The sequence below is a fragment of the Rattus norvegicus genome, chromosome 19 (assembly GCF_036323735.1).
Source record: "Rattus norvegicus strain BN/NHsdMcwi chromosome 19, GRCr8, whole genome shotgun sequence".
Lineage (NCBI taxonomy): Eukaryota > Metazoa > Chordata > Mammalia > Rodentia > Muridae > Rattus > Rattus norvegicus.
In genome coordinates, this window is record NC_086037.1 from 35,950,987 (window position 1) to 35,976,325 (window position 25,339).

At 46.0% G+C, this 25,339-nt stretch overlaps 2 long non-coding RNA genes across 5 annotated transcripts; one reads left to right on the forward strand and one right to left on the reverse strand.

Annotated features, from left to right (window-relative positions):
- Window positions 1-676: 676 nt before the first annotated feature.
- On the reverse strand, window positions 677-11,229 carry LOC120098531 (uncharacterized). 2 transcript variants are annotated; one of them, XR_010060438.1, is made up of 4 exons: window positions 11,010-11,229; window positions 9,022-9,872; window positions 1,526-1,705; window positions 677-1,043 (listed from the first exon to the last, which is right to left on the reverse strand). It is a non-coding gene; the product is annotated as an uncharacterized LOC120098531 (long non-coding RNA). The 2 variants fall into 2 exon arrangements; XR_005496812.2 differs by lacking the exon at window positions 9,022-9,872 and having other exon boundaries at window positions 11,010-11,197.
- Window positions 11,230-11,251: 22 nt separating this feature from the next.
- On the forward strand, window positions 11,252-24,795 carry LOC102551515 (uncharacterized). Of its 3 annotated transcripts, none has more exons than XR_001842262.3 (4): window positions 11,252-11,407; window positions 16,149-16,251; window positions 16,875-17,117; window positions 21,155-24,795. It is a non-coding gene; the product is annotated as an uncharacterized LOC102551515 (long non-coding RNA). The 3 variants fall into 3 exon arrangements; XR_361723.5 differs by having other exon boundaries at window positions 21,713-24,795; XR_005496811.2 differs by having other exon boundaries at window positions 16,875-24,795.
- Window positions 24,796-25,339: the final 544 nt, after the last annotated feature.

A 25,339-nucleotide genomic window follows, 5' to 3' on the forward strand; every position in this document is an offset into this window, starting at 1 on the left:
TAAGGCAACACTTTCCTGTGAGTATTTTCAAACCCACAGACAACTTCTGGATTTTCAGGGGAGACAAAGCACCTGCCCCTGGTGTGCCATTACACTGTAGCACACGCCACTCCTCCCTTGGCCATCGATGTGCCTGCGTTTTGTGGGGGCACTTGAATGGAAATCGTAGGCATTTATACGTTTCCCCTTAAGCCAAGCAAGAGAGATGATGGCCGCTGGAGTTCTTCACTGGAATTCAATCTTTTCTCTCGAGAGGCTAAATTTATCTGGAGAGAAAGGAACAGATCCTATATTTCCCTTAAAGTAGTTTTGGCAAGTGTACATTAAGCCAGTTCAAGATACAGAACTTTTCACCCTAGAAAGCTTCCCTTTAAGGCAACCTTTGCCCCTAATAATCAGAGGAAGACTCTTTTTTGTTTTGTCTTAATAAAAACAGTCTTAAAGAGGCAGCAAAATGAAAATATTTCCCAACAAACTCAAATCCAAATCTGCAATATTTTATTCATCAAAGTTTTTTTTTTTTATCAGCTTACAAAGACTTTAGGTTTTTATTACAGCATTTTCTTTTTTTCTCTCTCTCTTCTTTTTTCCCCTTAACCCCTCCCCCTCCCCTTCTGTATGGGTGTTCCCCTCCCCATCCTCCCCCCATTACCACCCTCCCCCCAACAATCTAGTTCACTGGGGGTTCAGTCTTGGCAGGACCAAGGACTTCCCCTTCCACTGGTGCTCTTACTAGGCTATGCATTGCTACCTATGAGGTTGGAGCCCAGGGACAGTCCATGTATAGTCTTTGGGTAGTGGCTTAGTCCCTGGGAGCTCTGGTTGATTGTCATTGTTGTTCATATGGGGTCTCAAGCCCCTTCAAGCTCTTTCAGTCCTTTCTAAGATTCCTTCAATGGGGGTCCCGTTCTCAGTTCAGTGGTTTGCTGCTGGCATTCGCCTCTGTGTTTGCTGTATTCTGGCTGTGTCTCTCAGGAGCGATCTACATCCGGTTCCTGTCGGCCTGCACTTCTTTGCTTCATCCATCTTGTCTAATTGGGTGGCTGTATATGTATGGGCCACATGTGGGGCAGGCTCTGAATGGGTGTTCCTTCTGCCTCTGTTCTAAACTTTGCCTCTCTATTCCCTCCCAAGGGTATTCTTGTTCCCCTTTTAAAGAAGGAGTGAAGCATTCACACTTTGGTCATCCTTCTTGAGGTCTGTGCATCTAGGTTATTACAGCATTTTCAAACACTGTCTTTGTGTTTCTCTGGCTCCGCCCCTCCTGCCCCTAATCCCTGCTCCAGGTAGCTTCTTTCCACTCTCAGGTACACCTTTGCCCCACCCTCAGCCCTCTAACCCCCCCATCTAGTTTCATAATCGATTCCCCATTGCAACCGATTTACATACAAACTAACATTAACAGTCAGGATCTACACACTAGAGAGACCTGTGATTTTCGTCTTTCTGAGACCGGACCAGCTGGCTATAATACTTTCCATTTCTACTTACCTTCCCACAAACCTCATAATTTTATTTTTCTCACCGGCTGAGCGTTTGACACAATATTTTAAGTGTCTGCTGTGCGGCGCTCTGTGTAGGCAGACGCCCTGAGGACCTGGAGTAGCCTGAAGTGTCTCTGCTAGCCTGACCTCCTAGGAGCTGCTGTCTTGGGCTTCCGCTTTGGCTATCAGGAAGCTACATCCATCTGGGAAATTTGCTTTCTCTGTAAAAGGAAAAAGAATTGTAGGTTCTGGGCTACCGTTAACTAGAATTAAAAAATAGGCTTGGTTCTTTTTGGGGTTTTTTTTTTGTTTTTTTTTTTTCTTCTCTCCTTCTTGCAGTGGAGGGGGGTTGCTCAAATCAATCACATGGATAGTCCAGTTTCATTTCACAAGTCTCAATAAACCTACCATATTCTGATTGCCTCAGCAACCTCTGGCTACTTCCCCTGCATGAGGCCTGTAATATAAGCCTGTAATTTTCACCGTATAGCAGGGGCAGGCTTTATAGGCTGAGGGGACACGGAGAGTTTCATCTTACCACAGGCTGCTGGCCTGGACTAGACCGCACTGGCATAATGTCAGAAAGAATGAGAGACCTGACCCCAACCTGAAGAAGAGCCCGTGGTCCCCTGTGCTCGGGGCTGCGAGCGTCCTCTTCAAGCTGCCTACCAAGATAGCCACACAGCTCATTTCAGCCTCCCGGACCCCCCAGACAATCAGCTGCTGCCCGAGGTCCCAGGATGGATGGGGCACGGCCTCTCTTGGTCCTGGCTTTGTACTCCTCAGGTTGCTTGTGCACACAAAGCACACTGTTAGGTGATAGATGGAAACTGAGGAACTGGATCAAGCAAGCTAGTCCCATGCTAAAGCCATGGAGGCTTAGGGTCTGAACCAAAACAATTCCAAGGCTACAAGGGGCTGCTGATTGTTGTTAATGATGGAGATGCAAAACTGAGACATAGTGTCTGGGTGCTGGAGGACTTGGCCAGATCCTGGTCAGCACAGCATCTGGATCCTGTTTTAATCCTATTCGTTCATCTCTCTACTTGATTGACCAGCCTGAGACTTGTCCCCAACTTCTGGCTATGTGAATAGGAGCTAATTTGTCAGTGGAGGAGAGAAGACGTTGTGCTTAGGAGTACTCAGAACTGAAGACAACTTCTAGCCTCAGCTCACATTTTTCTGTCATGACACTCTAGGACACACATTGAACCTCTATGATTCTCAGTTTCCACTTTCCTAATGCGGATGTGAATGGACACCCACACCACAGATTTGATAAGAGGGACCAAATGGAATCCTATGCACCAGCACTTGTCGGAGAGTCAGGCAGGGTACAGTAAATGCCTCAGACTACACGATGATGGCAATTCCCCCTGTCCCTCTGGGCATCTCCCACCAGGCTGGTCTCTCCTGATCTCTTAGCATTTTATAAAAAGCAAGTTTCATAGATCATTTGCTGAATTCCCGTACATAGCTGTAGATTCATTGTGACCTTGTTTCCAAATATTCTCCTCCCTCGGCCGTGCACCAGAGAGTCACCATTAGCTTCAGGCAGTCAGTTATTGCTCCAAGAACTGATTCCGACACTGTCTTGACCTTACCCAGCCACAGCAAAAGTCATTACCACCCTAAGCAAACGGTTTGCCTGCTTTCAAGCAGTGTGTTGCTCCTAGATGTAGATTTACGGTAAGAACCAGACATGGATCAAGGCTCATTTCTCTGCTGTGAATAATGGCTTTTCTTAGGTTGCAGCATAGGGTGTGATTGTGATTATCCAGCCATAGCAGAGTTGACTGAGCTTGTGTCCCTACTGTGAAATCCAACAGTATTTTCTATAATTCAAACACATTGGGTAGGGATGAGACCCAGTGCACTGACAGCTGAGTCTAGGAACTGTCTGTCCTTCATGTGGTTTGAATCCAGAGCCCTGTCCCACTAGGCTCTTGGGATTCAATGTCAGCCAAGGCAGCGTATATCTCTACACTCTGAATTTGCTGAGCCTTTGACATGTTTCCTCATTCTGTGAGACAGACTCCAGTGTTGTTTCCTGAGTGTTCTGCTCCTCCTCATCTTTCTGGACTTCAGTGTGGACTTCCTAAGTCTCTTTTGGTTGAGTGGCAACGGGAGTGACAGAAACAGGAATGTAGGTGGCAATGACCATCAAGAAATCTTAGGCGGAAGTAATGGAGTTGCAGGAAGGATTCTGGGAATCTGATTATTTCCTTCTCTAACCCCACTTCCTTTCTCCCTGAATCCAAAGTCTTATGCATTCTGGGTCAATGTTCTACCACTGACCATGCTACATCTCCATCCCAGAATCTAATCTTGTCCGATTTTTGGTCCAAGAGACAAACCCCAGCAGCCTACCTGTACCTCTCACACTGGAGGCTGTAAATGGAGCAGAAGACGTGGGGACAATTAAGGGACTAGCCCTACAGATCACTGCCAGGAGTGAGGCTTGAACAAGCTATGGTTTTCTCTGAAGCAGAGGACCTAGGGCTAAGTAAGAGCTCTATAAAGCTCCCCAAGGAGCACCTCAGACAGCTGGCTGTGGCCTCGCAGCGGCCTCCGTCTCAGGTCCTAATGGGGGCAGGTGGCACTGGGCTCTAGACAACTGATGCTTCCCCTCGACATCTGCCAGGTCCTCCGCAGAGATATGTCAGCACACAGAACCAAGTAAGACGTTTGCTGGAAAGGAGGCGGGCAGCTGCAGAAAACACACTGGTTCTCTGAGTCAGGTTTGTTATTTCAATGAACCGCTAAATGTCAAGCGAATGTTTTCCTCCGGCTTTTCGACCTCACCAAGATCATCTCTCTGTAATCCCAGGGAGAAGGATTTGGCAGGCTGGACTCACACAGGCTGCACATGAAAACTTGGGGGGATGGGGGGAGGGGAGTTAAAGTTAACCAGTCCTGTGTTAAGACAGACTCAAATCTCTGTATGGATAATTTTATTAAAATGTGTGCATGTATTCATCTATTCAGATAATCATCAAGTCCCTGACACTCTCCTGGTATCTAGAATCTAAGGACGCCTGGATAAACAAAGGTGGTAAGTAGCCTGTCCTTGGGGATTTTGCATCTAGGGGGACACAGGTGACAAGGGAAGTAAATAGGAAGGCAGCAAATGTTAGGAAGAAACACTGAAGTCTGAGAGAGAAGTGAGAGCTATGAGAATGAGACTGGAATTAACAGGAAGAGTAGCCTGTGAGGTAAAACTTCCAGGTATCACTCTGCCTTTCTGTAAGCAAATAAAGACGAATGGTTCTCACACAGGCCGCTAAGTGCAAGGTGAACCGAGCAGGATTTTTTAGTTTTTTTTTTCTATACCACTTCTATTAATAGAGTTCAGCCAGACTGTGACAAAGGGCTAAGGATTTGAGGGTAGAGAGAGGCACCCCTTGGCTTTCAGCACTCTGAGCCCCAGCTTGCCCAGAGCAAAAGGGGTTGGGGTGCTGGTACCTAGAAAAAAAACCAGGAGAAGGAAGCAGCAGGGGTCCTGCTCACACACCAACTGTGTCACCCCGGTGGGAACTTGAGGTGTATCTCCAAGGAGCTGTTCACAGCATTTGTTTCTGGTAAACACCTTTGTTCCTCAGGTTGACTATTTTTAAACTTTTCAAGCTGAGCTAACTCCAGGTGTGACATTTCTAAACAGTCACCCAGTTTTCTATTAGGTGTGTGGGGGAAGGGGGAGGAACAAATTAATGAAGGTGAAAAATGAGCGCCTGTCTTTAAAGCTGATGGCATGGTAAGCAAGGGATGGCATGGCGGACATCCTGGCATGCCATTGGGAAGACTTGGGTAGTGCAGAGGGGAGAGGGTGGATGAAGCGGCAGATGGTACCTTTGAGATCTCCTTCCCTCAATTAGGCACCACTGGGATAGTACTGTAGGCCATGTGACCATTGCACATGAGTCTCAGCTTCCTGTTAAGTTTTAAATCTCAAAGATGACTGTCTGAGTTGTGGTCACTATTTTTTGTTTTTTGTTTTTTTTTTTTTTAAGAAGCTGTCTCAGTTAGGGTTTCATTGCTCTGAAGAGACACCATGACGAAGGCAACACATAAGGGAAAACACTTAATTGGGACTGGCTTTCAGTTTCAGAGGTTTGGTCCGTGACTATCATGGCGGGAAGCACGGCAAGTCTACAGGCAGACTTGGTGCTGGTGAAGCTGAGAGTTCCACATATTGATCTGAAGGCAGCCAGGAGGAGACTGGATTCCACACTGGGCAGAGCTTGAGTATTTAAGACCTCAAAGCCCCACCTGCACAGTGACACGCCTCCTCAAACAAGGCCACACCTCCTTCAGTAAGGCCACACCTCCTAATAGTGCCATTCCCTGTGGCAAAGCACTCATACACATGGATTTATAGGGCCCATGCCTATTCAAACCACTGCAGAAGCATATTTTCAAAACTAAAACACCGCTTTACTTACTCACAAAGAGCCAGGCTAACTACTAGGGACCCTGGAGCTTCACATGTAACTAGGGGCACAGGAAATTCTGAAGTAGATGTAAAGATGTTTGTCAGGAAGAAAGGGACCGAGGTATTCCTGGAAAGGTCATGCAGGCAGAGACACAAGAGATACAGTGCTCCTTAGGTCAAGGAACTACAGAGACAGGGGAAGTTGGGAATACTCCCCTGAGTTTGGAACACTTAGGAATGGAGGCACTTACTTCTTATCCCTTAGGAGACAGTTTAGAAAAATATAGGCTCCTGAGAAAAAGAGTCCTCAAGTAGACCATTTGGCACAGGATGCAGTTTGGACCAGGGAAGGAGATGATACAAGAAGCATGAAGGCTGGCACCCCCACCTCTCACGCCTCCTTGGTGCTAGCACGTTATGGAAGAAGCAGACCTCCTTTGCCCCTTCATAGAGTGGGCGAGTTGTGGAGTTGCAAGGTGGGGATCTGCGGAGCTCGGGTGGAACTGTGTCAGATGGGAGCAGGAAAGGCTTGGTTTGGGGGGTTCATTCTTCACCATCGAGACATCTATTGTATGTACCCAGAATGTGGCCTCTCTAAAGCCAAAGGCTGGGTTCTCTGCCCAGATCAAACCAACCTGGTATCTGCATCATCAACTCTGCCCTTCCAGGCACTGCTGTCATTGACTGACCTCATCACTGAATTTTAAGGAACCCTTGATGCTCAGGTGCCCTTTAAGAGGTTTAAATCCTTACACCTCATGACCATTTGGCAGGATGGGACTAATAGAAAATTCAGCTACAAAGTACTCCCCTCCCCCTGCTTTTTTTTTTTTTTTTGTACATTTGAGGGAAACAGTAGCATTGTTCTTCTGCTTTAATTGAGAGGGGCGTTCAGACATGAAATCAAAAGACAAAACATGAAAAGGACAGAAGGCTCCAAATGAGTCCGCTAAGACAACCAACGGATATGTCAGGAGGTTAAAGGTTAGAGGTCTGTGGAAGTCTATGTTCCATGAAATGAAGACGGGGTCTCTGAGGAGGGAGAATTGGATTGCCCAGATGACGGGCAGAAGAGAAGTTACATCCCACCTTCAGGCCTCACGCTGGGTATTTCTACCATTTCTTGGGCCACTGTGAGAATCAAATAGTGTATAGATACCCAAAAGTCCTCAGGCCAGTTTAGACAAATCAAAAGAGCTTCAGTGGGTCTAGGCAGCAGGGATGCCTCCCAAAGCCTCTCTTCCTATGGCATGAGGAGGTCTTCCTCACGCACTAGTCTCTGTGCTTGGCCCAGAAGAGACCTGGATGAGGTGCTCTGCTGCTCACTTCTGATGCCCACATGGTCAGCAGGAAGTATCTTCTTTCCACCAAAACACTTGGAACAGTTTGTGGAAGGAAAGGGCTTGGGTCAGAGGGTCAAAGCCTATTGAAGAGGCTGCTGTGTGGAGAAAGGCCATAAAGGACCCTCATCCTGCTCTGTGAGGGGTATACGAACAGCCCTGTCCGGTTGGCTATCACAGTCCAGAAGCTAATGATGAAGTTGACTGAATCTTAGAGAAAAGAGTATTTTTCTGGAAGCATTGTTATTCTGGTTTCTCATAGCAACCTCACTTCCTCAACCCTAACAGGTACAGAGTAAAACTAATGGTTCCAGAATAAATACTTCTTTTCTGGTACCCATGCCTGACTTAGGACTGTAGGTAGACTACAGCCTGCTTTTTAAAATCTTCACAACCCTGTCCTTCTACAGAGAGAATGCCCATGAAATTTATGTGCCCTCTTCTGGTCTCTGCCATGCCTGATGTCGACAAAGACAAGGGACTAACTCACATGGTTTTAAGTTTTTTTTTTCATAACTGTTATCTTGTAGAATCTCATTTTTGCAAATTTTTTTCCTGTTAAAGCTTTTTGGTGTGAATTCATGTTTAGTTAGACGCTACTCCAGGCTAAATCACCCTCCCCTCGATTCCTATGTTGAAGTCCTGACCCTCCCGAGTATAGGAATATTGGCAGACAAGCTCACTTAGGAGACTGAGTTAAGCTTAAACCTGGTCCTAGTCCAGGATGTTCAGTGCTCTTATAAAAAGAAGGAAGTGCATCATAGACTTACGTGAAGGGAAACATTGTTATAAAAACAAAACTAAACAACAAAAACCCACAACTCTTTTCTCAAAGGGAATAAAAGATAGTTTATTTTAGAGTCAAATTTGAGTGACCTTAGCCAAAGAACACACAGATTTAGATTACCTCAAATTCTATATTCCAATGTGGAAGTGGTTTCATAAAGTTTTATAGTTTTACAGAACCAAGAAATCCATAAATAAAGGCAGGTTTAAAATATGCCAATGGATGTGCCAGAGAGGCATTTACAGTAAGGAGCTTTCGCAAAGGCCTCAGAGGCTGCCTGATTCTGTAGAAGCTAGCAGTCTGCTGAACTAATAAATTTCAAAAGATGTTTAATCTGTTAATTGCAAGATGTTAGTTCTGACAGAGGTGGGTAAGTATATACTCCAGGACTACTCTCCAGGACCTGCAACATTCTAGTCTCTACAGATTACTGAGGCTCTAACCAGTCTCCACAGACCTAGGTTTTTTCCAGGAATTTTTTCCCAACATGAAGACATGGGCCCAGATAACCATCTATAAGCCTTGAGAAGCCTTGAGCAACTCCTCCCTTGAGCTGGGTAGAGCTTCCTTGGGAACTCCTTGACCCCAGATGTCCAGTCCCCGGGGACCTGTAAGAATAAGTTTCCCTCGTTTTTAATCCACCCATTCTAATATGTGGTGACTGTAGTCTGAGCAAGCGGGCCACACGGATCTATCCCCCCAGACACTCCTGCTTGAGAGCTACATGCTATTCCTGTGCTTGGGCGAATGTGGCTTCTCCTTGGGTTTGTAGGTTTTAGTGAAGAATTTATAAACTACTGTCTTGTTCTGATGTGGTTTAGACTGGACACAGGTGACTAGAGAATGATTTTTTTTTAGAGTTAGGAATGGTTACCAATGCCCCCAAATTCTCTCCTGTTGCATACATAGCAGGTCTGAAATAAGAGACTTCCCTTTGCCAGCAATATCTGGAAAATCTCAGCCTCGGGCGGCCCTTACCTCCTCAGTCTGGGACTCAGACTGCTCTGCCTGGAGCTGGTCTCTTGCTCAGAATTACTTTTCAGAAGCACGTAACCCAAAGCCTGTCCTCAGGTCCTGAGCCAGCAGATGTGGCTACTACATCACAGAGCCAGGCTGTGATGTTACATGTCACCCTTAATGAGACACCTGTGGCACTTTGCCTGCGCTTCTAACATAAGCCGTCATTTGAAGAAAACATCTGGATGTGTTCCACCCAGTAACTGGACGGTGTGTGTGTGTGTGTGTGTGTGTGTGTGTGTGTGTGTGTGTGTGTGTGTGTGTGAGTGAGGCCTTGATTGGTTCATCGAAAAAATGAACTACCCCACCCCCACCCCCTCAGTCCATGCCCTGAGGGTAGAATAAAACAACAAGGGGCAAGATCCTGTTCTGTATGCCTGCAGCCTTCCAGGAACTCATACAGTTGGCTGAAAACCCAACATGTTGCTGTTTCCAAGAGATTTAAGATGTTTCGGAGGGAAAGGCAACACGGGGTCCCTTTGGGAAATATTTTAGAAGCACCACGTACAGTGGTGGAATTGGAAATGCCCTGAGTGCGCACAGAAAAACATCTTTAAAAGAGGAATTTATTAGATTACGGCAACCACTGCATACTGCGGCCAATACAGCTAGGAAGAAGGACGGGAAAAAATGTTGAAAAGAGCAGCAGAGCAGCTTGGAAGAAAAGGTTACTTCTTTTAAGTAATCAGGGCTCCATCTCTCCTGTGAAATATTTATAAGGCAAAGAGTAGGTGCTTAGGAGTGTGATAGCTGCTTCTCTGTGCTCTCGGCTTATATATTGTTTGCTTCTTGCTCCTGGTAGTTGGGGGTATCTGTAAGTGAGAATTCATAAATTCTATACTATTATAACTACATATGCCATCGACAAGGGTTTACTCTGGATTTCAGTCCTTCAGCATCTAGTGTGATAGTCAAGATAATCTTTTCACTTTCTACCAGGTCTGAGGTTCCAAGATGATTTTGAAGACCATGGTAGCAGTGAGACTCAGTGACACATTATGGTGGCTCACTCTGTTAGTCCCAGCACTTGGGAGGCAAAGCAGAAGGATCGTGAGTTCCAAGCCAGTTTGGGCTACGTAGCAAGACCCAGGCTCCAACCCAAATTGAAATGTGGCTGGAGAACCTGGAGCTGGCTTCTACATGCACACAATCTCTCATGCCATTGCTGGTTGGGTTGTAACGATAATGTGACAATAATTCACAGCTGAACAATTCCTTGTACACTTGGTTTGGGACCGTTTCAAAGAATCGTTTATTTAGCTCTCAGTATTACCTTATCAGGCAGGGACCCACATCTCCTATCCCTCGATGAGGCGGTGACTATACAGGACAAGTTTGGGCCAAAGTCAGTAACCACCTGATAGCAGGGTGTGTATTGGAACCCCAAGACCAGAGCTGGTGGGCAGCCTGCATCCTCCTCTCTGCTGTCCACTGTGGAGCCCTTCCCTCCGCTTTGTGGGGCCCAGAGCTGCCTCCTTGGAGCGGCCCAAGAGGTAAAAGAAATGCTTGGGTCAGTGGGCACAAATGTAGAAAGGCAGCTGAACTCCACAGCGCACAAAACCCAGAGCTGAACTTGGTTTAAAATGAGTCCTAAGTATCATCCTGGAGAAAATTCAATGTGTTTTTCCCCTCATGGAGAGCCTGAGAAATGAGAGCTCAGTGAAGACTCTTTGGTAACAGAGGCTAGATAAGGGCAGTAGCTATACCTAGGTGTCTGCATTTCCTTAAAAATGTTATGTAAAGCTTCCTGCTGGAGATGAGCGAGCGAGTGAATCACACCACCACCATCAAGGGCTCTAAACTGGGCAGGGCCTCCCATACAAGCCCTGATCTGTTCTGTCTGTATCCCCAGGGAGGGGGTCCTGGTTCCCATGCCGACTGGGGTTCAGCTAACAGCAGCATGCAGGGAAAAAATCAGCTGGTAAAAGGAAGAGAGAAACTGCATTCACCTCTCCACAGCAGCCAGCAGTAGTATCTTGCCTGACCAGACAGCCTCCTTTCACCAGCTTCGTTCCCCACTTCTGCTAGGATGAGTCAAGGTCCCAGGGAGCTGCGTGCCCCACATCGTCTCCCCTCTGGTGGTAATGTGGCTTCTTCCTGTTGTTGAACTTTAGCTAGTTTGATATCCTTTGCTGGTTTTCTTTGTTCCTCTGTTGCCACGTAAATGATTATGATGTCAGACCTCAAAGGGACTTTTCATGATTGGATTCTGCTTGACCTGTTCCCTTAGCAATTTATTTCTGATATTCTTGGGAATAGGGTAGACTGTAGCACAAGGGGGGAGCTTCCTGGAAGTTCCTATGGTGCCACAGAGACGAAGGCTATTAATTCCAGCTGGGAGTATCAGGTAGGACATTGATTTGGTTATCAAAAACCAAGAAACCTTCAATGGGTACAGGATACCACTGGATAAGTGGAACAGCTTCTAATGTTCTGTGGCAATAAGAAAAATGACCAATTGACTGTCTCAAAAATAGCTAGCATAAAGGGCTTTGAATGCTTTCCATGGCAAAGAAACGATCCACGTCTTAGGTTACAGGTGAGGTCATACGTGTAGGCTCACGTTGCAACGTCACCGTGTACTCGGTAAACATGTACACTCACTACACATTAATTGTAAAGAAATGAGGGAGCTGGAGGGGAGATGGTTGTTGTAGATGAGAGACCGAATAAACAAAAATGTAATCCAAAAAGAACTTGTGGATTATGTGTGGGCCAAAAATGACCAGCAAAAGAGTGCTCAACATGGTGCACAAAGCTTCTTTACATTTTTTTTTTTGAGATTTACTTATTATTCCTTTTATGTATGTTCATCCTCTGTGTGTGCACAGTGCCACAGGAGGCCAGAAGAGCACATTGCATTCCCTGGAGCAGGTGGTTGCGAGCTGCTGCCGTGTAAGTGCGAGCAATCAAACCAGGTCTTTCGCAAGAGCAGCCGGTTCTCTTAACTGCTGACCCATGTCTTATTAAGGTGCCTGAAGAGATGGGGCTGTGCGTGCAGCAGTGGACCTGAGGGAAGGGGACATGTCCAGAAGGAGTCAGAAGGGGTAACCCCAAGAGGGCACAGTGAGTTCTGACTGAGTGACAGATGGGGACCTCACTGGAAGATCATCTGACTCATCCCTGACTCCCCATGCCTAGGACAGAGAAGCTGTTCAGCTAGCAATGTTGACTACATGAACTCTTAGGATTGTGAGAAAGGGAAAGGTTAACCCCAAACCATGCTGTCCTACTGCTCTGGTAGACCCTGTTGACTGGTTTGAAGTGGGCAGAGGAGGGGCCAATTAGAAGGCTATTATACTCCATTGTGGTTTTGAAAAAGACTTAGCATTGTAAATTGTTCATAACTGGGACGTCAGGGAAAGGGTTCCATAAAAAAAAATGTCTGGGAGACCCAACACCCAAGAGACTGGGTGATAGAAACACTGCTCTGAAGTTGGCCAGGAGGATCCCCATCTGTGTGGGAGTCATAGAGGCTGGGGCAGGATGATGTTTGGTCTGAAGCCAGCCTATGCTACATGGCAAGATGCTGTCTCAAAACACAAACAAAAAACATAACAAACAAAAACAAGAGGAAAAGAAAGAATTCTTTCTGTAAATACCTTCATTCCCATCAAACAAAGACCCAAGAAGGATGCGGATGAAGAGCTGGGCTGGGTGCATATTTAGTGCAGACAATTATTTAATAACAGCCATTGCATTTTCTGGCCTTTTCTCCCTGTTATTGTAAAGACATTCATTCCTCTTCAAACCAATAAATTATTCTCTGTCAGCAAGCTGGGGGAAGGGGGGAGGAGTAAAGAAGGAGCTGCGTTTGCTCTTGGCTTTGCCTCTGTCTAGTCCAAACACTGGAAATGTCAAGTTTGCTCACTAATTAAACATGTCTGTCTTGGACTGCACTTGTATCTTTCACTGAGAAGGTGTAGATTTCCAGGGAGACATTACACATTCATGTTTCCAAATACAGCATTTTGAAATCTTCCCATGTGACACAAATACCAACTTGGTGGAACTGTCTCCAGGGAGGACAGATGCCTGAGTCGGGCAGCCCCGGTCTGGGAGAGAGCAAGGACAGGCTTGGCGCATGCCCTTTGGATATTTGCTGGAAAAGCTGGTGTGCAGGGCCAGCCCTTGGCCTTCCTGGATTTCTGAAAATCTCGTTCCTTGGCTGAGTAGCCACAGTCCCTGCCACTGTCCTTCTATCTGGATGACAAGAAACACAGTTTGCAAGCTCAGCTGTGCCTATAATGTTGCAAAGCCTTCTGGGATCTTGTTCTTCTTTTCATAAAGAACAGATTGAGGTTTGGGATTGAAACATTTGTAGGGATTGAAAAAAAACTTAGTCTTTCTGTATTTTCCGGGGAGCAAGCTGGGTGCCTAACACTGGATTGGGTGCTGCAGATACAAATGCTTTCCAGATTGTCATGGTCCTTGCCCATATGGATCTTAAGTACAGTGGGAAGAATGTAAGTATTCAAATATTGGGGTATCAGAGTTTTAAGAACATTCCTAGGGACAAGATACTGCTGGTTAAGAGCCAGGTCAGGTGCACCTGACTTCACATCTTTGGATCATCTCGGGAGTAAAGACCTTAAAATGTGATCTGGGGAACTGGAGAGATGGCTCAGTGGTTAAGAGCACTGGTTGCTCTTCCAGGGAACCTGGGTTCAACTCTCAGCACCCACATGGCTGCTCAAAACTGCTTTAACTCCAGTTACAGAGGATACAATAGCCTCACACAGACATAAATGTAGGAAAAAACAAATGCATATGAGACAAAACTTAAAAAGTATGATCTGAGGGTTGGAAATATTGCTCACCTGACTAGCATGTGGAAAGATATGGGTTCAAACACAAGCTAGCACCAGAGGGGGTGGGGTTTGGGATTGGGGGGAGAGTCAAAGACATGTTAAAATCTGGGGAAGGGAGGGGAACAGAGAACTAGAAGGGAAATAGCCTGGTTATTCTGTGCATGAGAATCTGCTCTCCCATTTCCAGTGTGCCTGGTCAGCGGCTTGCTTGAAGAAGGCAAGTTAGGCAACTTCTTCCCAGACCTCCAATTGCCATGTCAGAAGTCAGTTTTCAACCAACTTTGCTGGACATGTTGTAAATCTCAAAATCTTAGATCCCCTCTGTACATGGCCAGATTGATAATTAGGTCAGGAGTTGTCACTTTGTTGAGATCCTATTGAATAATAATAATTCTTTAGAATATGTATTTGTGCATTCAAGTTAGGACATTGTATTCTAAAAATAGATTTAGGGTGCATAATAGTGCATTTTGTGTTGTTATACTGTAATACATGATGCTAGGTAATAAAGAAAAGAGGTTTATTTTGTGGTTCTGGTAGTCCAAATATCTCTGATGAAGTACTCTGGTAATGTCCTAGCATGAAGAGAAACAAAAGGGGGAATTGGCCACATCCCTAAGAAAACTGACTCTCTCTTCCCCAGAAAGCACTCACTTGCTTGGCCTTGTATAGTCAACCACAGTGGCTGAAGTCATGAGCACACTAGTTCTTCATGGCCAGAAGCTGTTTCACTCTAGTCCTCTCTGACCTCTTGCTCTTATAGTCTGTGGTGGTTTGAATATGATTGGCCCATGGGAAGTGGCACTGTTAGGAGGTGTGGCCTTGTTGAAGGAAGTATGTCATTGTGTAGGAGGACTTTGAGGTCTCTTAGTCCTCAGGCTCCCCCCCCCCCCCAGTGTGGAAGAGAGTCCCCTCCTAGCTGCCTGCAAAAGATATTCTCCTCTGGACTGCCTTCAGATCAATATGTAGAATGCTTGGCTCTTCCAACACCGTGTCTACATGCATGCTGCCATATTTTCTACTATGACAATAATTCGCTAAACCTCCGAGCCTGTAAACCAGCCACAATTAAATGTTGTCCTTTATAAGAGTTGCCTTGGTCATGGTGTCTCTTCACATCAATAAAACTACAACTAAGACACAGCCTTTCCTTTTTCTAGATGATCCTGAGCCTTGGGAAGATGGGTGTGGTATAGATATCTCACTGTTGCTTCACACTCCCCTGACACTTATTCCCTGCATCATGGTTACAGAGTTCTTTGTTTCTCCACCAAGAAACTTCTGAGAGCTGGACGAATCTACGGGTAGAGAGATATGAGTTAAGAGTGCAGTCAACACTATGTCTGTTTAGTAACATAATAGTAGTAAGTAAAGTTGTGCCTCTGTTGCATCCGTTGGCATATCTTGCTACCTGGTTATTATGGTGGCTCACAGGGTTCTCAACCTTTTAAGATTGTTAATAACTTTTCTTCCCTAGCAGCTTGCATAGAATCACCCAGGACTGTGAAAGCTAGCCATCATGGAGGAAGCTTTCTGGCCAATGTCAATTTGATTTCCATGATCTATGACCAAAGAACATGGTGTTTTCAGCACCAGGGTCTTAGTATCAAGTTCTGGTGGGCAACCATGATTCAGTGGGTGGCCCCACACCTAAGCATATGTGGACAACAGAAGAGAGCAAAAGTGGGCAAAAGAGGGAGGAAGTAGGGAGAGAAAGAACGTGAAGCTTCGAAGGAGGAGGTGAAGGTTGGGATATGGATCTAAGATGAGTTAGGGGGAAAATGGGGGAAAAGAATGATCAAAATTAGTGTCCAAATGTACACAATTCTCAAAGAATTAATTGAAAATATTTTAAAATATTGGTATAACTTCAATAAAATCAGTTATGAAGAAAGAAGGGGAACAGGTCAGCTGTGGGAGAGGTGGGCTCTCTTTATAGCCATAGATAGGTTCTGTGAGACCAGCCCAGCCCATAGGTATTAGTCTGCAGAGGTTGTCACTCCCATGACCTATCTACCTTCTACTTGGTCAAACTCATAAAGGCTGGGCCACTTCAACACTGTCGTGCCAGCAAGCTTCCAGCTCTTCACCCTTTGAGGGTGATTGGACCTCACTCAAGTCAAGCAGACACTGAATACACTTCCAGGGAAACTATGCTGCATAACATGACCATCTTTTATTGAAGAAAAACATTCTTTTACATGAAGAAATGATGCAAAATTCTAAACAGCTCTGAGTTACTTTAACTGATAAAAAAAATTTACTCTGTTCTCCTAGCCCCCATATTGCTGCAGACTGGAAAATTACACCACACACAAACCCTGTCTTTGGAGCCAGGCCCGGCAGCTGGGAAGATGGTCCCTAGGCCCCTTTCAATTGTGTAAGTTTTCTATGTGAACGTCCACTTGGCAGGCTGGGGTCTGGAACTATTCTCTTGGAAGCTGGCATGGTCTGGCTCCATGCCATCCTCGGGTGGCATCTGGAGGCCTTTGCCTGCTGGCGGTCATGGAGTTGATGGCATCCTGTCAGAGAGCCTTCCTCCACACCCTGACATATGGGGGCTACACTTCCACTGGGTCTGGCAGCACTTTTTCTCCAACATCAGTCCCCACTGATAGATTCATCCCTGTCATACTATTTACTGAAACTAGGCCACTTAATTAAAAGCAAAGCTTTTGCACAAACTCCAACAGTGGCTTTATAAATTCCAAGCGTTGTAAAGGGACCAGATGGAAGAATGGGGTGATTAACGTGGGGCCCAATGTTTCTACCCTTCCACTGTTCCCCCTAATTTTGGAGGGGCCTGCTGTCCTTGGGGATTAAGCATGTTGTCAACTTACTATGAACATTGGAAAAGCCAACCCAAGCACAAAACATTTAAATTTTTATATTGAAAATGGAGCCTTCACTCACACAACCACAGATTCCCCTCCCTCCTTGCCTCCTAGCTGCCCCCTACTTCCCCTCTCCCCTGGATCTGCTACACCCCTATTTCCTTTTCAGATAAGAGCGGGCCTCCGAAAGGCAACACCCAAACAAAACAAGACAAGACAAGGCCAAAGCCCTCATACTGAGACTGAACAAGGCAACCCAATAGGAGAAGAGTCCCCAAACCAGACCAAAGAGTCAGAAATACACCTGCTTCAACTCTTAGAAGTCTCACAGAGATGCCAAGGCACAGCCATAACATGCAGAAAGGACATGGGACAGACTCATGCAGGCTCCGTGCTTGGTCCACCAGTCTCTGTGAGTCCATGTGAACTTTGCTTAGTTGATTCTGTGGGCCATGTTCTCCTGGTGTCCTCCATTCACTCTGGTCCTTCTGTCTTCTCCCCTCCCCCTCTTCCGTGGCGTTCCCTGATCTCTGAGGGGACAGGCCCAATAGAGACCACCAATTTAAACTTTCTTTCTGCGCATAGTCTAGCTGTGGGTCTCAGCACCTACTCTCATCTGCTGTCAGAGGAAGTCTCTCTGATGGTGACAGGACAGAATGCCAACCTGAGTATAGAAGAGTATCATTAGGAATCATTTCATTGATTTTTTTTTAAGAGACCAACCATGTTTGGTTCAGCCCTAGGTCTCTGGAATATCCAGTCTTCAGTTTCTGGCCATCCAAGCAATGCCAGGCATGGACTCCTTCTTGTGTAGTGGGCCTCAAGTTAAGTCAGACTTTGGTTGGCCATTCCTACAAGTTCTGTGGCACCATTGTCCCAGCATATCTGATAGGCAGGACAGATTGTAGGTGGAGGCTTCTGTGACTGAGTTGAGGGACATCTAGGTTGTTTCCGGTTTCTGGCTCTCATGTGTCAAACCACAGTGAACCCAGTTGAGCAAGGAGCACAAAGAATTTTTATTGGAGCCAATGGCTCCGATAGCGTTGTTAGACAGACATGGAGCCAAATTACTCTGAGAAGGAGGGGGTTGTGGAGGGTTGTGTCCTGAAATGGGCACTTTAGGCAGGTGTGTCAGGGAACAGATTAGCTTTCAGGGAAAAACCCCTGGAGTCAGGCAGCAGCTCTGGGTCTTGTGAAACGGCTTCTGCTGTCTTCCTGTGTTACCTTCATAAGGACGGTCCTTGGCTTCTCCAAGACGATTCTCCAATTCTCTACTTTCCACACTGCTTCATAGCCACGTGTTGGCCTTTGCGAATGGCATCATCAGATCCCCCTGCCTCTGCTCCTGGTTGAACTTGGTCAGGGAGAGCTGCCAGTGAAACATGAGAAGTCAGGATTTTCTTGCCCATTTCTCTCCCCATAGGTCACTGTAGGTTGTCACCACAGGCCCCAGCTCCCTCCAGGTGGTCCTCCTGTGCTCCTGCCTCCAGTCTGGAATGGCCCTTGTTCCTTCAGCTCTGTCTGTGGAGTGGGAACGTGAGTTCCATGCTGGGGCTGGCTGCGGGCTCTGCCTTATCCTTTGCTAGCCTCTTTTTCTTTTTAGACAGGGTCTAACTTTATAGTCTAGACTGATCCGAAACTCGTGATCCTCAGGTTCCAGTGTCCAGGGATTGTCGTCATAGGCAAACATGCTCAACTCAGTAGCATCTTTTAACCTTGTAAATTCATCCCTTTGTTAACACATCCTGAGTTGCCCAGCGGGGTGAGCCATTTCTTAACCACCAGGCTCTAGCTGAGGGCAGAGACATTAGGACGTCAGAGATGAGTAAGACACAGCCCTGTCCCCTGGGATTTGACAGTGGCTGAAGGAACACAGAGCATGCACAGAAAAGGAACAGGCTGCCCTGTTAAGCAAGTCTGCTATGAGGCCAACTGTTGTGTTTCTCTCCAGAGAAAGCAAGAAAACAGGCCAGAGCAGTAGGGAGGACAGTTAGTTACTCTCTAACCAAGCACCTGACAGACAAGAGCAGGAAAAGTGATTTCAGCTCTCAGTTTAGAAGGGACTGTCTATCGTGACAGTTGGAATGCTCATTTTTTGGAGGTGAAAGTTCGCAGCATAACTTGCTCCCATCTGGAAGGCTCAGGGAGAGAGAAAGCCCTTGGAAGCCAGAAAGTATTGCGTATTCCCCAGTGTTCTACAACCTCCTGAAACAGTGTCATCATCTGGGGAACAGATGTTCAAACATGTGAGCTTCTAGGGGACATTTCCATCCAAATGACAACAGGCAGCTTCTGAGAAAAAGAGGGTGGCTTGGCCAGGATTTCAGGGTGGCCAGTGTTTGGGATGTAGAGAAAGGAGACAGCATGCTAGGTGGGAAGACTTGGGTTTAAGCAGAAAAGATTTGGGACACCGGAGCCTGAGACTCCACCCCGATGGACAGAGAAGCACAAACAGCCTGGGATTTAGAGAGAAGACACCCCAGGTTCTGCTTACATTTCTCCCTAAAACCTACGACATAACCACTTCTTACTGTCTGAAAGAATTGGTCACCATGGAAGATATGAACATGAACCAGTCTCTCTTTGGAGAAACCTTCAGTGTAACAGGCCTTATTGCACTCAAATGGCCCCCATGATACCCATTTCTTAGTATCTAGTCTTGTGTGGGCACCGGCTTGTCCCATGGGGGATGCTTGTCCTTAGCTTGGCAGAGGCAGGCTTGATGGTGGTTGTGGCTGGGAGCGCAGAGAGGCCTTCAATGGGAGAATACAGTTGTGGCTCTGTAGGCAAAGGCCTTCCCCAGGTTCTTCACAGTGGATCTTGATGAAAGAGACACTCCATGGTTCTAAACAGCTTATTGTCATGGCAGAAAGTGGATGCATAAAACCATTCCCCACCTCTCAGGGTGGGCCTGAGATTAAATATCTTTGCAGGGAACAATGTCTGGGATGGGAAGCTTATTGGTTGAGCCCTCTGGGCCTCTAGGTACCTGATTAGCATGGAGAGCTCTGTTTTGAGCCTATGTGACCATAGGACACACTTCTTTTATGTGAGAAGCATGGCACGTGTCCCCGTCAGGAGTCTGGCAGGGAGCTGGGAGTCGCCAAAGCCTCAGGTGTGTGGCCACCAAGTCTCTGGGTCTCAACCTGCTCTATCGTACCAAACTTCCTGGCATGGTTTTACATCCCGTGTGTAGTGTGTAGTGTGTAGTGTGTAGTGTGTGTGTGTAGTGTGTGTGTGTGTGTGTGTGTGTGTGTGTGTTACTTCCTTCATGTTTTCATTTTATTGGCCTTGTTCACTAGCATCTTTTTCTTACTTAAATATAAGTTCCCAGAGGCCAGGGACTTTGGTCTATGTTGTTAACTGTCCTATAATCAGCACTCGGACTAGACCCTGCTGGTACTAAACAAGAACACCGTGAGTACTTTTGAATGTGTAGTTATGTAGACGACAAAAGGATGATAAATGGACATGATGCACTCATAAGTCCTTGGAACGGAGTGGTGGCAGGAGAGTGACAGCTAGAGAAGAAACTGGCAAGGAGCAGGACTTACATAAGGGAGGGTGCAGGCAGCCCCAAGAAAGGCGAGGAGAAAGTCGACAGCTAGAAAGCAAATAGGGTCTCTGTCATCAGTCAAAAATGGGGCTCTGGGGTGCCTTGGTGCACCGAATTCTCCAGAAGAGCCAGCTGACATCTTGATTTTGGCCTCTGGGAGTCTGAGCAGGGAATCAGATGAGGCCACTGTGACCTCTCACCTGGAGGACTGTGGAGCAATGGGTGACTCAAGTGGCTAAGTTTATGGTGCTGTGTTATGATAGCAATAGAAACAGAGGCCTGTTAACAATTAGCGATGGAGTCCAGCTGCTTCTTGTGAGAGTAGAGCCGTTGTCTCCTTGCATCACCCATGTGTGCCAGTGACTGGTGTGCTGAGTGTCTGCTCTAGAAACAGTTGAACCAATGAGTAAGCCTCCATTTTTCAGTAGGGTAAGCATCAGTGGCTAGCCTTGAGAGCCAATGGGCTGATAGACTGGTCAGAGCCAAAATTAGTTACACCAAGACAGTTTAAGCAGATCCCTGGGGCCTCAGAGTGAAAGTTAGCTGCGATTACACTGACAGTATGCCCTGGATTAAAAGACATCACTGATCTGGGCTTTAGTTTCCCTACCTGTTGAATGGGCACAATCACAGCACTCATCTCCTAAGATTTCCTAGTGATGAACACTGAGAGTGTGTATAAGTAGAGGACTTCTCATACAGTGGGTGATCAGCAAATCTTTCCTTGTTGAGCACAATGCTTTGGTGTTTTCCTGGGGACAGCTCTGGATGTGTATTTAATGAGAATTCCCTGTGTGGTGGATACAAATCTGAGTAATAACCTTGCCTTGCTCCTGTTGTGGCCTAACAGTCCCAGCTGGATTCAGGCCCTTGCTTCACCCTTCCCCAAACAGGGCTGGTTCCTCAATCTACATCACCCAGCGGCCAGATTTACAGAAATCAAATGTAACTGATACTGAAGATGGTTGAGTGGAATGGACTGCTTTGGAAAGGAAAGAAGAAATTAAGTATCCAGTGATACCAAAATTATGCATGAAACCCAACACACACACACACACACACACACACACACACACACAAACACACACACACAAACAAACACACACCCCACTCTGAAAAGGTTGGACAGTTAAACTATCGTAAGAATAGACACGAAATATTGCATGGGGAGTTGGAGGCAAGAAGCACACAGAGACATAATGCACTGCAAATGAAAGTCATTTATAAAGTGCAACAGGTACCCGATAGAAGGAAAATGATTAGTCAGCAGAAGTGGGTGGCCTGTTACCTATTCACAGGGTATTGGCATGGGACAAGAGAGAATGTGTTTATTGGGGACTTGCTGATGTACAAGCATTAATGCTAGGCACTGAGGACACTAGGCTAAATCGTTTGCCTGAAAATAATTTTTTTCTCAGTCCTGTAGTCACCTCTGGCATTCTTTTTTTTAGGAAATATGTCCTCTCACAAGATAGAATCTTCAGCTCTGGGGCTGCCTCTGATGGCTCTGTGACCATGCAGGGCAGTGGAGCTTTCCTGAAGAGGTCACCACAATCCTCCAGAGCTCACACAGCATGGCCACCTCTGCTTTATAGTGCTAACAGGGTCTCTGTGTTGGGCTTTTGCTCTGCCTGTTCATAGTGGCTGAGAATTCCATGTCTGGGATGCCCAAGGAGCTTGGAGGGCTCCGTTCATCTCTCAGTCCCAAAGACAACTAGGCGTCAGCAAGCAGAACCTTTACTGATGCCAAATGAATGGACACATCTGGGAGGAAAAGTGAATGAAGCCAGAGAAGGTACAGGGTAAGATGAGACCTCCATCGGGGAAAACCGAACAGTATGCAGTGTGGGTGGGGAGAGGTGGAGGGAGAGACACAGAAACCTGCCCTGCTCAGACTGCAGACAGAGCATGGGAAGCTTTAAGGGGCAGAATGAGACAATATGCAGGACATTCGAAATGGTGCCTGGCACCTGGGAAACACTTCAATAATGTGAGGTTGATTACTGCTACCTTTATATTATGAGAAATATTAACAATTTGTATGTTTCTAGTTACTTTTCATTATCAAGGTGGCGTTTCTGAATTTTAGAATCATCCCAAAAGCTTGTTGTTGCCAAGAGCTTGCTTTCTGAATCTGTTAAAAAAATAAAAAGCACAAGTAAGCCTCACAGGATGGATCACGACAGCACAAACTAAAATCACCATCACATGGACGCTTTCTGAGATCAAGGACACAGCCTGGTTCCAGGGAGCTTGAGAGAGACCTTGCCTATGCTTCCCCAATACAATAAGGTCATGGTGTCTGCATCCCAGGGCACTGCGAGCTGCTTCTGAACTTTGCAATGGGTGATACGGCGCAACTCTGGGAAGTATCCGAGTGGACCTGGAGAAGCTTGAGGTGCCAGAGACAGAATTCCATAGCAAACATAACAGAAGCAACAGCAACAGTGGCTTGCCTGAGTCCCTACAAAAGAGGAGGTACCAGACCCAAGCTCCCCAAAACCACAACACAGTGGCAACTGGGTGTTTCTTTGTTTTGTTTCATTTTTTGTTTTTTGTTATCGTTGTTGTTTTTGTTGTTGTTGTTGTTTTGTTTCTTTCCTACCTGGCCAGTTTGCTTTTTTCCTCTTTGCTAACAGCATTGCCAAGCATTCTTTTCAGAGGCAGAGGTTTCTCATTTCTAGAACGTGTTTTGGATACAGCTGACTGAGCCTAACCTCACAGTAAAGCATAGGACTCAGCCCTGCCCATTGGTACTGACTTCAGAAAGGCCCGAAAGAACATGTGACCCGAGTAAAAAATCAATCAGATTCTGCTATAGGATGCTGCTGAAATGGTTGTTCATAGATAACCTCATTTTCTTTTTTTCCTTATAAAATGCATATATTTAGTTTTACATATATATAATGTAAACATATAATATATGCATTTTATTTTTTTCTCCATCTTTATTAAATTGGGTATTTCTTATTTACATTTCAAATGCTACTCCCTTTCCCGGTTTCCAGGCCAACATCCCCCTAACCCCTCCCCTTCCCCTTCTATAGAGGTGTTCCCCTCCCCATCCTCCTCCCATTACCACCCTCCCCCAAGAATCCCATTCACTGGGGGTCCAGCCTTGGCAGGACCAAGGGCTTCCCCTTCCACTGATGCTCTTACTAGGGTATTCATTGCTACCTATGAATTTGGAGCCCAGGGTCAGTCCATGGGTAGTGGCTTAGTCCCTGGAAGCTCTGGTTGGTTGGCATTGTTGTTCATATGGGGTCTCAAGCCCCTTCAAGCTCTTTTAGTCCTTTCTCTGATTCCCTCAACAGGGGTCCTGTTCTCAGTTCAGTGTTTTGCTGCTGGCATTCGCCTATGTATTTGCTGTATTCTGGCTGTGTCTCTCAGGAGAGATCTACATCTGGTTCCTGTCGGCCTGCACCTCTTTGCTTCATCCATCTTGTCTAATTGGGTGGCTGTGTATGTATGAACCACATATGAGGCAGGCTCTAAATGGGCATTCCTTCAGTCTCTGTTCTAAACTTTGCCTCCCTATCCCCTCCTAAGGGTATTCTTGTTCCCCTTTTGAAGAAGGAGTGAAGCATCCACATTTTGGTCATCCTTCTTGAGTTTCATGTGTTCTGCGCATCTTGGGTAATTTGAGCATTTGGGCTAATATCCACTTATCAATGAGTGCATACCATGTGTGTTTTGCTTTGATTGGGTTACCTCACTCAGGATGATATTTTCCAGTTCCATCCATTTGCCTATGAATTTCATAAAGTCATTTTTTGATAGCTGAGTAGTATTCCATTGTGTACCTGTACCACATTTTCTGTATCCATTCCTCTGTTGAAGGGCATCTGGGTTCTTTCCAGCTTCTGGCTATTATAAATAAGGCTGCTATGAACATAGTGGAGCATGTGTCTTTGTTGTATGTTGGAGTATCTTTTGGGTATATGCCCAAGAGAGGTATAGCTGGGTCCTCAGGTAGTGCAATGTCCAATTTTCTGAGGAACCTCCAGACTGATTTCCAGAATATAACTTCATTTTCTATGGTCCATGTATTCTGGTGGTCACCAGAAAGAGAGGTCCTGCTTGGAGGAGATCTTGCTTAGGTCTTGGCTGGGCCAGTGTAAGGCCAGGTTCTCATTCTGTCGTTTCAGACTTCTGCATCTAGCAGAATTTGAAACCAGTCATCCTGCTGGAGGAAGAAATAATAGACAGGTAGACAATAGATGAATGGATAACGACAGATTTGGATAGACAGTAGGGGGTATGTGATAAGGAAGAATGACAGATATGGGTAGACAACAGATACATGCAGATTTATAAATAAAAAGATTAATGATAGTTATGTAGATATAGAGATAAATCAATAGGTGGTATAGAGAAGGAGGGTCGTTGGGTGACAGACGAACACACAGATACAGAGACATGACGATAGATCAACACATAGGTGACTGGGCAAATAGCTTACACTGGCTCCAATTGAGTTTGTGTCACTCAGAACTGGAAGACTTCCAAAAGAAATAAAGTCTGTTCTTTTCTATCTATTCTCCTCTGCCTCTTTACTGCTGTCCTTTGAGTGTGGTGATTGCTAAGTTCCTGAGTGCCTCTCCTCAGGGTGTGTCCTCCATGTTAATCTGCCAGGAGGCTGTGAAGCATGATGTTGAGGTGCCCTGGCTTTTGGGAAGTGGAGGGGTGATGGGGATGAGAGCGACGCATATATGGGTAATAATGAGCATGTCCTTCAGTGACATGGGAACTTAGCTCCCCAGTTCAGATGTCAGCTTCACCCCCAGAAACCTACATCAGAGAAGGTATGTTTGCAGAAAAGCTGCTTCTGGGATGGCTGTTAGTGATGTGGCTAGGATAGAGCTGGGGTATGCCTGGGGTGCTCAGAAGTCAAAAGTGGTTAAGATCTGGAATCAAATATGAACTGGCATTGTCTTACTGGGCCTTGTAAAATTCCACACAAGCTACATCCCCAATCTGTAAACAGGAATAAATATGCCTTCATGCTTCTTGGGGCTTTTGGAGACTCAGTGGTGATTAGAGAGTCATAAAATGACACTCTCTGCTTATTAATGTGT